The sequence below is a fragment of the Poecile atricapillus genome, chromosome 5 (assembly GCF_030490865.1).
Source record: "Poecile atricapillus isolate bPoeAtr1 chromosome 5, bPoeAtr1.hap1, whole genome shotgun sequence".
Classification (NCBI taxonomy): domain Eukaryota; kingdom Metazoa; phylum Chordata; class Aves; order Passeriformes; family Paridae; genus Poecile; species Poecile atricapillus.
In genome coordinates, this window is record NC_081253.1 from 12,184,942 (window position 1) to 12,200,151 (window position 15,210).

Here is a 15,210-nt window from a genome sequence, read left to right on the forward strand (position 1 = left end):
TTAATGACACCATGTTGAACTTCATATGCTAGGTGTCATAAGCTGTAAAAAAAACCCAAGAAAACAAACAAAAAACACACCCCAAACCTTCTGAAAGTTTATTTGGGGGAGTGAGGCAGGGAAGATTGTTTCTTCTGGTTACCATTCATCCTGCTTTGAAATAAACCGCTAGACAGACCCCATGTCAGAGAATAAACTTTTTCTAGCCATCTTTCTTCTTTAAGAAAATAGAAGTAATTACCTGTTTCATCTGTTTTGAAAGATAAGGATTAAGCCACTGACTTGATAATGCTGCATTTATTCTATAATAGCACAACAGGAGTGTGATGCTGGTGAAAAATGCTCTTCAGATGAAGAGAGGAAGGTTACACCAGCCCACATGAAGCACAAAATCTACAATTTAAACCACAGGAGTTACTAATCAGCTGTTTTGATTTAGACTTCTGAAGAGCTCTACTTGGCCACAGGACTAATCAAACCATACCACCTTCAAGGTAGGATATCTAACACTAAATTCACCAGCTATTTCAGCCTTCCCTCGTCTTATCTGTTTAGATTACAATTTCTACAGGTTAACTAAAGCCCCCTGCACAATAGTGTCTTTCTTGGCTGGTCCCTTGAAACTGAGCACTTCAAGGCGATTGTTTATAAATGGCTTAGTAAACTGCTTTTTCTCCACCCTCTCCTCAACCTAAACAGTAAAACTGCTCAGAATGCAGTTTACAAACAGAACTGGTTTACCTAATACCAAGAGTCAAAGACTATTACTGAATAACTACATGTATTTCAAACCAGATTGCACTTTCACCTTTTTTTTTCACATGCATTAGGATACCACAGCTGCAGAACACTTAAAGGAAAAAGCTCCTGTAACTTCACAAGAAACTTTGCTACAGTTCATCCAAGTACAGAAGGGAAAAAAAAAAAAAAGAGCAGCTTTACTAAGTCTACCTGTTTTTCAATAAATACTCTGCTGCTGTAATAAAAGAATCTGAGACCCTCCAAAGGCTTTAATTGGAATTGCTGCTAGTTCTTCCATTCAGTTTGAGATTTAAAACTAAAATAAAGCTCTAAACTCAAAATTGCTGAGATCAGCCCTTGTTCTCTTGCTGTGCAGCTGATATCTTTGGACATTTCTTTTCATTGCTATCCTGCCACTGAAAGCAGCCATTCTTTGGATTTTAAAACAGGATTCTAGAAACCCTTAGCCCAAGAGCTTGACAGAGGAGCTTTGTTAAACCCTTCAGATATCTACTTTTAAAGGAAAATCTGGGTATTCAACCTATTATAAAGACTAAAATATGATGTCATCAAAAGCAAGCACAGAAATAACAAAGTTTTGCAACAGTATTTTAGTGATCCCCATTTATCACAATATGAATTAGAGGCTTTGAAGTGTTTGGTTCTGTGATATGCCCACAAGAATGCAGTCACAGAAATTCCCTGGATCACAAAACTAATTAACAACCTCACTGAGCTATGAACTGTCAGAGCTCCTCAGCCATTCTGAGGTTACCCAGAAAATATTTAAGTACTGAAATTTCATTAGCTTTCAACAGACTGCAAATGCTCCAACTGGTAATTCAACTAAAAAAATCCATTTGAGATTAAGTGGCATATTTAATGCCACTGAAAATTTTAGGATATGCAGGCTGAAAAATTATAAATGCTACTCTGTCCTTGTGATGTGCTAATATCTTACCTCTTGGCATATATCCAATTAATGGTTTCCAAGCTAAACAGAGATCATGATGCATTTGGTAGAAATTCCTGCTTGGAAGCCTCATATCCTTCCCCATATAATGCTGGATGGTTCTACCTTCTCAGTTGTGCTTATAGATTTTTCTGGGCCATGTTTAATTGGATCAAGGAATTCATTCAGCTTGAGATGCCTCATGGAGCACATTGGGGCAGTTTTGCAGTCCCCATTTATATCACCCAATGCTGCCATCACCATCCCCTGTCCCTCAGTCCCCGCTTCCTTGCCCCTGGCTGTTCCAGCCCATCTCCTCCTGCAGCTGAGCTATTCAGTGCAGCCCACTGGGCCTGCCAGTCACATCTGCAAGGCCACACATGCCTCAGTGCTGATGTGAAGGGAGAAAAATAGTTTGTACAACTAAGGCCAAAGAAGATGGAACTACAGCAGCCAAGCAGTTTGTTTCATTGCTGCAGAAACAGGGCAGTTCCCTGACCCTGTTCACGATTCACTCCTTAGACAAGGGGCAGCCACCAGCCTGCTGCAGTGGCTGGGCTGACCACTGGAGTGAAACCCAAGCCTCAGATTTGCTTTTCGTAATCAGGCATTTTCTCTCCGTAAGATCTACTAGTAGACCTGCAGTTGCCATGATAAGGGCACTGGCCAGGAAACTCAAAACAGATTTTGAAAACTTAGTACGTTATAGTATCAGGATGAAAAGTAAGAATTTAAGGCAAGGAAACACTTTACTCTGTACACATGAAGGGATCTAACCTCTTTACATAGGCTAGATTCTTGATCAAAGTGGCAACAGCCATGTTCCTAAATGTCACAGGGAAAAACACAAATACATTTTCTTGATACACTGAAGGTTACATTACACCAGTTTCAGTCAATTATTATTAGTATAAACCCCCCAGAATTGTGTGTACACTTACAGACACTGGCTGTCACAAATATGCTCTGGCAGGAGCTACATATACACTGCTAACTAACAGATACATGAAGCAAGACCAGGACTAGCAAGTTCGCTGTGTCACAGCAGTTCATGCTTAAACCAGAACCCAAAGCCAAGTCATTATTATTCTCCATCTCCTACAAGGCTGGGAAAATGATAGGCACAGATTGAAGAACCATTTCAGTTCAGAATTGCTCTTCATAAAATGACTAAGATTGGAGTATTAGCTTCCATAATAAGAAAGACTGCAGACTGTGACATGAACTTGTACTGCAGGAGAGTCCCTAAGACTTGCTCATCTGGAAAATATCACAGGGAGTATAAAAACAGTATTTTTAATATAGCTGTGATCAGGAGTCCTCTCTGCATGCATGAAGAGGGCACAGATATCACACTAAAATATTCTAACAGTATCAATAGCATCAAATATCCAACCACTGGATACCAGCCAAATAGGATTAAGAACTCCTATTAATGACACTGGTCTCCATACCATATCTTACTTTTCAGTATTCCACACACTTGCATGCAAAGCCATTTCCAGCTTTTCACTTAGACTAAAAAAGTTTAATAAGATCAAGTGATTTTGAGAAGAGTGGACTTAGTATAAAAAATATTTCCTGGCACCTACAGTTATGTAGAACAGGAAGAACAGGAGATCTTTTAACTGATCATTGTCCTTGCAACCTACAAAATCTAGCACACTGCTCTTTCCAACAGGTTATAGCTAGACTTGGAGAATTCCATCTTTTAAACCTCCGTTCAGATCTGGACCACCACAACAGTGATCCATTTTAAGTACAAAACACCTGTATATACTCACATTCCCCACAATCCCCTCCATCTTTGCCAAGCACAGCCCAGCTCTTCTTACATTCAGATAAGTATCAGTGCAGCTTGGAAAGCAAATCTGATGGCATTTAATTCACATTTATTTACTAAATGAAATCCTTAAATATATGCCCTCTCACATCATTCAGTACAGGACCATTCTCAATTACTCATTACAAATAGATAGACATTACCTTACACATCAGCAATAATCTCAAGCCAATAACCTTGCTAAGAATTATCTTGATGCCTAAGGAAAACAAACTAAATCCTGTCCAAGTCTGTAGCAAGGTTGCAACCTTCAGAGATTTAGTCACAGGAAAGAATCAGTCTGATCAGTTGCTCAGAAGAGCAACACTTTAAAGCAATCCTTTAAAACTTGGATCTTATGCTGAAGTGAAATATAAACAAATGTATATCCCTGTTCCTAATGAACTTAAATATCAGAATCTGTTTGGGGGATGGGGGGGGGTTCATGGATTTTGTTGTTGTTTGCTTGCTTTTGGTTGTTTTTTTTTTTTTATTTTTAGAATTCCATCAGAGTGAAAGAAAAATAGCCAAGTAACTTGTTTCTGAGCAGTAGCTCAGAGAAGAAAAAGGGCTTCCTCAAACAGTACTTTTAAGGCACCAGAGCACACCCTCCCTCCAGCCCCCCAAAAAAATCACATTAATTTTTTAAGTAAATAAGGTTTCAATGTCATGCTATAAAGCTAATGCACTTAATATCCAGGTATCAACAGTATCAAGAGATTGTCATGGCATGTAGGCAGTACAGTTATAATACTGCCTCATTGCTGCACAGATAGCATGCAAGCATCATAGTTATATGGAGTTTTATGGGGGGAAAAGTAAGAAATCACTCTCCAATTATTTTCCATATTACTCGGTACAGAGCAAGTAGCCGAGCATATGTAGCACCAGATAGAATATGCTATTTCAGCAAGATAGTGTTACCTGGAGTGAAAGTCATAAGACAGTACTGCCATTACAGCTAAAACTACTTCTATAGGGAGATATCTAGCCAGACCTCTCCAAGAACTTTCAGAAAGCCTCCAAGTCTAATATTAACACCCAGAAGACAGACTATGGCAGAGAGGAATCTACCACATTGCTCTTACCCTGCAAAATCTTGCTAGAAAACATGATAGAAATCTACAGGCACAAAGACTGAGTTAATACCATTAATCAGTATTACTATGCTAAGAGTTGTCACTGTGGTGAAAACAGTCTAGTTACCTAATTACTTAGGGTGAATTATGACACCACTGTTCACACTAGTTTAATTTGGCTCATACCAGAAAAGTGACACTTGGGCAACAGACTTGTTCAACAGCCTTACTCCCACAGACTTGGAAAGTGTATTTCAACTACACTTCCTTTGAAAGCTCACCCATACAGAAACATAACCATCTTTGATACACAGCATACACAAAATCCACCAAACCACTAAGAGACAGTGGTCACAAGCTTCAGATAGCTAATGTCATACCAACTTTTAACTGGATCTCCAGGAGCCAAATAAATACAATGGCTCAGTCAAACATCTCAGATCGCGCAATCTGTGTCTCAAGTGGCACACTACAGCTCAAAATAACCAAAATCTTACCTCAGCACCAGGTTACAACATGAACAGTTACTTCAGTGAAAAAGCTGAAACTAAATAATCCACAAGGAAGTTATCACTACCACTGATTTCACAAACGCCCACAAATGCCAGTTCAACCAAGAAGTGTGCTACAGCTGTAGGATTCTCATTACTGTTACCCAGCCCTGGGGCTGCCACACCCAGCCCATTGGTCTCACACATGGCACCAAACACTGCAGACAGGCCACAAACTGCCACTGCTGCTCTCCCAAAGGATATATCTCACTAGATCATGCTTCCCTAGTGAACTGGATGTCTGGGATAAATCCCAAGTCCAAACATTATTTAGGTAATACCAGCAGAATCAACTGTCTCTGCCCACAGAATTACACTCCTTGCTCACAAACTGAAGTTAATGTCTCATGCTCACACCTCCATTTGGGGAATGTAAACCACTGTTGAGACCACATTTGATACATATAGGCAAGTAATAATCCCCCATCCTGAACTCACTCTTAACCATAGAATCCCAGCTCCCTAGAAGCATTCAGGGATCATCTTCCTATAGTCTATGAAAGTTCTTCCACTATTTTAAGCTGGGGGGTTAACAGATGTGTACAGTGAGTCACTAAGCTCCCTCAATCAGGCAACATCACACAGGTGCCAAGCACTGAACCTTTCTCTCCATCTTTCAATCAATGCATTTACACCACTCAAAGCAACTATAGTGACATTTAGTACCCGTAATTCAGCTACTGTGTTAAGTCAACTTTAAATAGACTTTTACTCTAGTTTCCCCAATCAGGTAGAGTGAATAACATACCAAGGTACTCTGCACATGCAAGAAGCTGCCTTTCTACTGGCCTAGGAGCAGATGTTTTCAGTAACAGACAGTTTTCCAGACTGCTATATTCATATACTTCATACCAAAGCCAAAAGCAGTATTTCTATCTTCAAATGGGAACTGGATTATTACACCAGTACAGGGGTCTTACACAATTTCAGTATCCCTACAGTCAAGAAGACTAAAAAGCTGTGGAGAGCTTTACTTATGGGAGAAATGCTATCTTTGGTGTCCCTCATGGAGTGCTGTGCCTCCCACTATAAAAACATTTACTGTCAAATGTGTGCTCTCCAACACAGCCACCTGTAAAACGAAGACTGGCACAATTTAACATGTTTGGCAGCTCTGGGATTGGGTGGCAGACCATTAACTCAGAACCACTTGACTTCAACACAGAGAATTAGGACACGTTTAGTTCAGGACACTTCCCTTTATGACCTAGCAAATGATGGGTCACATGAACATACACAACAAGAGCACAACATAAACTGTGCATTTATTCTTGTGTGCTCCTGGAGACGTTTCCTATCTCTGCAAAGCACTTAACCAGAATAAAAACCCCACTATTCTGATACACAGCCAGCTCATCTCACAGCTCATGCCTTTCCTGGGAAATCAGCACAACAGGGTGCTTCCATACACTAATGCATGCACTACAGGGAATGAGCTGGAGATGCTGGGGGTCTGCATGTAGCTGCAGGAGTTAGAACTTCACTGGGATCACAGAGATAAGAAACACTGGAGTGCACAAAGCTCTGCCTAGAGATGATAATGAGCCAGTTTATGGGCTAGGAGTAGCACAGTCAGCAGGAAGACTGGACTAGGCAGTCTCCACAAGTGCCCTCCAGCTTCAGCAGCTTTAAGTCAAGTCTGTGCCCAGCAATGCAGTTGCTACAAATCTTATCTGTGGGAAGGCCGATTTTTCAACTTGCACAAGTACTATAGCAGAGCAGGAAAACTTAAAAGACAATCCATCATAACAAACACTTAATTAGAAACCTTATCTAATACTTATTTACAAAAGCATAACAGGTTCGTGTTCTGCTATGGCCTGTGTTATACTAGATGATATTAGAAGACAGTTGCAAATACTTAGGGAAAGGATTTGGACAAGAACATGGCTTGATCGCTGTTTTACAAGCCAAATGAAGATAAAGATGCACAGTATCACCAACAAATGGTCTGCCTAATAATCATTTTAATTAGCTTCCTTCCATTAAAACTTCAGAACAGATTCAACCAATAAAGCCTACTGTGAATTTAGTTTGCTTTATAAGACAAACTTAAAAGTAAATTTCCAACACCTGCAGAATTGTTTAAAAAATTAAATTGATCCCTAAACTGTGTTTTTAAACATGATAGAGTGCAAAGAGAGATAGGAATGTGTGCTTGAAACTGGTGCTGTCTTTTGAAACACCATTTCATTAAACTTCTTGGCTTGTCTATTTTATGACGTGGTAGATAAAAGCAGAAAGCTGCCATAAAAGTCAGTCAGTGAGACTTCTTGGTGAGTACCCTAATGAGAATTCCTTACCTACCCAAAATGAGATCTCACAGTAAGCCAAGAACACTAAATAGCAGAAGAGTACCATCATGGAGAGGAGTTTCTTATTGCAGCAGCAGTTTAGTGGAAAGGCTATATCACAGATCACTACATACTTTACAATTAATTCATTTTAATCAGGGAGCAGCTTCCCTAATTAGCAAAACCACCTCTTTTCTGGAAAGCTGAGGCAACTGGCATGCAACTTGATCTAAAACTACTTCACTTGTTAAATGTCTGCTTTAGACTGGTGCCCAAGACAGCGTCCTCTGGAGCAGGGTAGCACTAACCTTATAAAATATCTACTTAAAAAAAAAATTTAAAAAGCCACTTTAGAGTGTATTCTGCAGGATGAAGTCCAGGGTTCAGGTAGTTCCTACAAATAATCTTTTAAAGTGCTTTGTCATGTTAAGTATAACCCTGTAATCCAGTACTCTATAACAATCTTGTCTATAAAGTGGGATTCTTTTCTCTGTTAAACCTGCGATTCAAACCACCAGCTTGGGGAAAAAAAAAGTCATCAATATTAAATCCAAGTTGGAAACATTCTTTAATATGTCCATCTACTATGCCCAAAATAGGGACTAAGTCTAGGTCTCCAATACTCTTCTGAAAAATAATCTTTCACTGTATGTAAAAATATATATAGAAAGAGCTAGAAACCAGAGAAATCACAGCATCTGCTTAACTCAGCATGTTCTCAGCTTTCCAGTTCTATGCCTCAGATTAGTTTTGACACATTCCAAATTTAAGAACATATTAAAAACTCCAGTTTTGCTGCATTATTAGTGGCCTAAAATATTTAACACTAATCACTTCAACTGACAGCAACACTAATTCACAAAGTAACAGCTGACAGGATTAAGAGTTTAACAAATGCTTAAAATCCCAGAACTGATTTTTTTGGTCCTTGACTTGTGATCTAGCAAAGATTCCCAGTCAGAATTGCATTTCCATTAAGTCTCATATTCGTGTAATCAACTATTATTCCTTTGTCAACAGCTTCAGCAAGGAAGGTTATGGGCTCAAGGTTCCACAGAAAACAGTTGCAGTTCTAAGCAAGCATTTTGTTACTATAAAGAATAAAGTAGCTACTTACACATCAGCCTAAATAACATTCTCACATTACACGACTCCATGACTTTCATTTTGACAGGTCTTGAAAAACACATTTGCACATCTCAAGCACAAGAAACAAACCAGATCCTCTAATTTTACTATTAAAGCAGTATTTGGAAGAACATGAAGAGATAAAGCATGAGTTATAAAGACTTATCTTGCTTATATGACAAGACAACTTGATATTTCTGGGGCAGGCAGGGAGGAAGGTTGGTTAGTTCTGTTTAATGGGCTAAAAGAGCTATCAACAAAATGATTGCTCCTCAGCAGCTGGTAACAAGGACTTTTTAAATACATGCTCTTTAGCCTCTTATCAAGAAGCAAGTATCAACTGTATCATACAACAAAAGCCATAAAATTGACCACTAGGAGAGTGAAATAGCCAAGACTGTTTGCTAACCTTGCTGCTCCAAGCAATAGCAGGCAACAAGCAATGGAACCTTATCACCACTGCTTGACAGTGACGAAGAACAGTTAGCAGAGACATGGGGCTCAAAGGTGAAGAGAGAAAACCTAAAAACTGCAGGTTTTTATCAGCAGGATAGTATTTCCAGCTAAAGACTGAAGGAGTTTAAGAATATAAATTGCTATATAACCTAGCTGATAACTGGGATCAGCACTTCTCCTAAGTCAGTCATGCAAAGTTACTTGAAGTCAGGCACACAGGGAGTGAAAAGCAGCAAGCACTGACATGTATCTGCTTCTGTGGCCGTCCCAGCCACTGTCTTTCACTCAAACCCCTGGACACCACTACTGCCATCCCGAGTTGTTTGCTACAGCAACAGGCACAAGACACCTACTGACCTCAGGCACTGTTTGTCTTGATACCACTGCACACTTGCGCTCCCATGGGTGCTTAGTGCCTGCACAGCTGTAATGAGAAACAGGCTCCTTCAGTACCCCTGCTAAGAGAAGCTATTAATTCACATGAATTCGTTGTGTAATAGAAAGCAATTCATTTAATCAGTCACATGGAGCTTGATTCTAGTTAGTAAGAAATGATTTAACGTGCAATTATTCACTGCCTGGGAAGTGAACAGGTTTACAAGAACAAATGATGAACCAGATTCCCAAAACATGTTTGGCTTGTTCTGCTGTTTCATGTGGCCCTTTCTGCTCTGTTCACAGGACAATTTTGTTCCATGTGCAGCTTGGGCCCCAACACTTCCTAGAAAAGAAGATAATCTTATCCAGCATTTGGCCAAAAAACAGTAGGTGCAAAATCAATTAAGCAGCTGAAAAAAATCTTAGAGCCCAAATGAGGCACTAGATCACAGAAACTATAAACCATCCAGGACTCCAGTGTACACATCCAAGTTGTCCAGGCAGTGTTCCATCTTTACTGACTTGATTTGATCAAAATGCCTGAACTGCTCTTCTACCCAGATTTCCAGGACCACTACACTGACAATTAGAGACAAGTTTGAGAGTTTTAAAGGATGGCCAAGAAAGGATATTGTCTGATCAAATTAAGCTTTCAGTTATGAGCTTTTGTAAATCATTCCAGTTAAATCTTTAGACTAGAAATTCCTCTGCAGTATATACATAACAGTAGCAAAAACAGGTCAGCTTCACTTTCTTCTAAGGCATGCAAAACAGAATCAAGTTGGCTTACTCCAAAAGAAGTGAAAATAAACAATTTGCTACTAAAAGGCTAATATAGGAAACTTGTTTACAGGACTAGTGTGAAGGCTATTCTGTTCCTAAGTGAAGTATTTAATAAAGGAAATATTTCACCATGGTAAACTGGTATCATCTGATCATAAGCAAAAATCCAACAAGTAGTTAAAATTATTCTAGCAAGTCTGCTATATGTGAATAAGTGCAAAGATGCTATTGTCAAGTAAGACTGAGCTGTTGCTATTAAATTCTCTGTAATAAAATAATTTTCAGCCTTCAAGCAAATTACTTCCAAGAACCACAAGTCTGGTTCCCAGTTGTTAGTTCTTACACTCACTTTAACAACTTTAATGGGGGGAGAGGCAGGGAGTGTTTAAAACATTAAAAAAAATAGACAGCTTTTACTGAAAATCATGTACCTGAGGATGAGAACAGACAAGGCACCTCCCTGCCCCTCAGAAGAGAAACAAGGATCTTAGAAACAGAGAAGTAACATTAGAACAGTTTAAACTAAAAAAAAAAAAAAAAAAAAGAAAAGGCAAACCCCAAAACTACTCAGACTGCACACTTCAGCTTTGAAAATGGCAAGGTTGCTCCTTGCTTGGCTGCTCCAGACTACAGGTGTAGTCTCCTTGTTCCCTTCCACCATGAAAATACCTAGGCATAGTCAAGGCTAAGTCTCCTGCTCAGAATAGAATCGATTCAACAGGGCTCCAGCAGAAAGACCGAGTTAGGCCTCCACCAGCTGTTCAGAGGACATGACTGGGCTGCTTTGTCTCACCTCACTCCCTGCCCTTCTCCAGGTAAGGTCACGCTCAGGCACCACCCTTCTCTTCCTACAAGATCTACACCGGTAAGGCTCAGGGAGGATAAAGACGGGCACAGAGAGAACCTACCCAGACAAAACAAGATCCCCCAGGAACTTCTGGCTCAGCTGACACCGACAGCATCCCAAACCCTCTGCTTATCTCCCACAGACGAAACGTTATCACTTATCCGAGGGCACCAAGGGAAGGCAGGGCAGCCTGCACTAACGCTCAAGGCCAGCTCCTCCTCGCCCTTTCCCTCCCCCACGTCCCACTTGTAGACAGGAGTCACAGCGGTCCCCGGCTCCACCTCAGCCCAGCGCCACCGGGAGCCGCAGGAGCGGCCGAATCCACGAGCGCGGCCTCTCGCCTCCCACTGCGGCTCCCGCACAGGCCCGACGGTCACCGGCTGCCCCCGCTCTCCCCTCGCCCAACAGAGCCTCGGTGCTCTCCCACAGCCGAGGAACCCCCGGGTAGAAGCTGTGGGGCTCTCCTCGCCCCACGCACCCCGGAGAGAGGGGCTGCCCCGCACCGCGAGTGACCATCGGGCACCCCCGCACCTTCCTTCCCTCCCTCCCTCTCCGCAGGACGCAGAGACCGGGGGGCTCAGCCACACCCCCAGGCTGCGGCCAGGACTCGGCCACTCACGCCTGGTTCACCGAGGGCGCGGGGCCGGGACGGCTGAGGCCGCCACAAGCCCGGGGTTGGGGGATCCCGAGGTCGCTGCTCACTCTACCTGGGGTCTAAGGCGCGGCTCCGCACGGCAGCTCCAGCCCGGCTCCCGTCTCGGCTGTGCCCCCCGGCCCCGCTGCTCCCGCTGCCGCCGCGCCCCGGCTCTCATTGAGGGGGCAGCGCCGCCGCCCGCGCGCCCCCGCCGCGCACTTCCGCCCTCGCCGCTCCCGCCGGGCCCGGCTCCCCGCGAGCGCGCGCCCGCCCGCCCGCTGATCACGTGGCGCTCACGAACCAATCAGCTTTGGGGCGGGGCGGGGCCGGCGGGAGGGCCGTGGGGGGCGGGCCCCGCCGCGTGAGGGGTCGGTCCCGCCAACGCAGCAACCGGGAGCAGCAGGAAGGGGCTGCCCGCCCCAGCCCACGGGCGCGTCTGTCCGTGCCCCCGAGTCCCGCCGGCTCGCTGTGACCCAAAAGAATCACAGAATCATTTAAGTTGGAAAAGACCTCTGGGATTATCGAGTCCAATCTATGACTAAACACCACTATGTCAATTGGACCATGGCACTGAGTACCATTCAGTCTTTCCTTAAACACGTCCAGAGATGGTGAGTTCACCACCTCCCTGGGCAGCCCATTGCACTGTCTAATCACCCTTTCTGTAAAGAATTTCCTCTTGATGTCACTCCCAAACCTCACCTGGCGCACTTGAGGCTGTGTCTTTTCATCCTTTCCCTGGCTGCCTGGGCGAAGAGCCCGATCCTCACTTGCCTACAGCCTCCTGTCAGGAGTTGTAGAGAGCGAGAAGGTCTCTCCCGAGCCTCCTTTTCTCCAGGCTAAACAACCCCAGCTCCCTCAGCCGCTCCTCACAGTGCTTGTACTCCACACCTTTCACCAGCTTCGTTGCCTCTCTCTGGATTCACTCCAGCACCACTGTCCTTCCTGCACTGAGGGACAGAACGGGACGCAGCATTTGAGGTGTGGCCTCATCAGCGCTGAGTGCAGGGGAAAGAGAAGGAGTTAGGAAGGGCTCTGTCTTAGATACATCACCTACTTTAGTGCAAATTCTACCAATGGATGTAGAAATTAAGTCTGAAGTCAGAATGCGAAGGAATGGAAACGTCCCTGATTTGACTCATAAGGGCTGGGAGTGCTGAGTGCTTTATTAAGTCATTGAGCTGCAATACTGTCACGGGTGTGCAGCACGGAGCACTTTTCACTGCTCAGAAGAAGAAAATAATGGCTGTTACTGTATTTACTGTGATTATTTCTTCAAGTCTTTATCAGCTCCCAAATCCAAATTCTCTCTGGCCATCTCTGATGTTACTAATCACACGGTCAGGCACAGCTATCTTGCCAGTTACAAAAGAAAACATACCTTTTCTCATTGCTTTAATTTGCTTGATTTTTCTGGGCTTCAAGGTTGACCTATTTGAATTCCACTCACTAAATTTAAGAGTGAATATGTTGGATAAAATTATTCCTTCTGGAAAAACATGCTTTGTATGACAACACCCACTTTGGGAAACAATGGACATTATGATTACCACTGATCTCTGGGGGTTCAGCTCCTCTGGGACAGGAATGAACTTAATGAACTGTGTTAACTCCTGCTTTCACACTGGGCTTCTATGTGGCCTCCTGCAGAAGAGGAAGGGAAAGAATTAATTACGATCTAGCTCTATCCACTGATGGGTGGATGAAATTGCATTTTCAAGTTGGAGAGCATAAAAAAGGCCTGTCACTTAAAATAAATGCAAAAAAAAAATTCATCCTTGAAAAAGTGATAGGTGAAACAATGGCCTATTGCCAAAGCCAAAAAACATGGAGGAGGAATTTGAAAGAGATTTACTAAAATCTGTAATTTCAGAGCTGGGAAAAAATGCCAGGAATTGTAAAAAAGAAGTTGGAGCAGAAAAAAAAAAAAAAAAAAAAAAAAAAGTGGTTGCGTGGCTCTGAGAAACAGCTGAGTACTTCAGGACTGCATAAAAAGGAAGTATCGTCTGAATTTTTCCTCTTTTCAAGGAAACAACATTTTCTGTACTGTTTGTAAGTAAACAGGATTTACATCATCCTTGCATCATCATCAGTTTCTCTTCCTAACTCAAACTGCAAACCACCTGATTTTAGTTAACTCCTCCTGAAGAAAAGTGAAATTATTAAATTAAGGTAACGTGAAAGGTCCTGATTACAGAAATTCTTTCCTTCTGCCTTATATATTGTATCAGAACTGCATCAATATTCATCCTGCGCTAGAAGCTGGCAGATTGAGAGCTATTTGCTGTTTGATGCCATCCACGCAGAGAAAGAATAAGCAGAGAAAAAAATATTGCCAAATGTGAAGGGATCCTGTTTTCCGCTAATACTTAAATTAGCAAATTTGTGGTATTTCTAGTATTAAACAGGAATGGTTTCTAATATAGATTTTGTACATTTGTATATGGTCCTAAAAATGAATGAACAAACCCAAGAAGACCCAAGCAAAAATTAATTAGCACTGTTTACTATTTATCCTGTAACTGGGTCTCCATGGCCATCCTTCATGCCACGCGGGCATTGTGGTGGATTTGTTCTCTGATGTGAGGATTCACAGAAGCTAAACATTTCCAGCAAATTGTATCTACGATTAAAAACTGCCAGGAACCTGGGAAGCTGAATCTTTTCAAACTGAATGCAATACAATTCTCTCCTGCACATACCACAGTGCTGACACTTCCCCCTTCCCCTTGCAAAAAAAAAGAGGGTCAAGAAATGAACCCCATCTACCTTGCTACTGAAAATTGCGTAGGGGAAACCTACCTCTTTGTAGTAATCCACTCATGACAAAGAACTTTTGTGTGATGCCACATTTTGAATTATTATGCATGTTGCCTGGTATAATCTCCATGGTTACAGATATATTTTTTGCTTCAGTACTTTAGGAAAAAAATTCTATAGAACAATTTAGGGGAGAAAATTCCTTTTCATTTATATTACATTTATTTTATTCTATGTGCTTTCACTTTCTAAACAAGTAAAATTCCAGTAGAGATGGAAAAATTTTTCTCCAGCTGTTGCTTTATCCTGCCATAATGTCTTTTAAACTGCAAATTCCTAGCTATGGGGACAGTATTTTTTATGCATATATTTAGTTTCTAACCCACAAAGAATGTAACAGGGCACTGTGTGTCACTGCCAGAGTCATAAACAACAGTAAGTGTGGTGGGATGACTGAACAGTAAATATTTTTTCTTTGCAAAGATTAGGACTCATGCTTCCCTTCTGAGCAGTTCTAAATAGAAATTAGCTGAAGTTTGTCCCAGAAACTGGTGATGGGAAAATGTAAATCCCAAATATTTAGCTCTTTTCCTACACCATTTGCACACCTGGTTATTCTTTGATAGTATTCATAGGGGAAACAGCGGAATGCTTGGGGAACAGAAACACCACCCCCACACTGTATTATCTAGAATGCTGTGATGTCCCTTTGTTCCCAAAATACAGTTTTTTATATGTGCAGAGTTGAGCTGCCAGAGTTAGTCTAGGCTCAGATAACCTGTAAG

General features: G+C 42.1%; 1 protein-coding gene across 5 annotated transcripts in view; it reads right to left on the reverse strand.

The window, feature by feature from the left end:
• Window positions 1-15,210, reverse strand: part of RALB (RAS like proto-oncogene B) — a 47,525-nt gene that overhangs the window by 14,625 nt on the left and 17,690 nt on the right. For 2 of the 5 annotated variants that reach the window (XM_058839695.1, XM_058839694.1), the window contains one exon: window positions 13,188-13,309. The gene's annotated coding sequence lies outside the window, so the exon portion shown is untranslated. Of the gene's footprint in view, window positions 1-9,380; window positions 9,448-11,738; window positions 11,931-13,187; window positions 13,310-15,210 lie in introns of those variants that run through there. The other 3 variants (XM_058839691.1, XM_058839693.1, XM_058839692.1) reach the window with 2 other exon arrangements.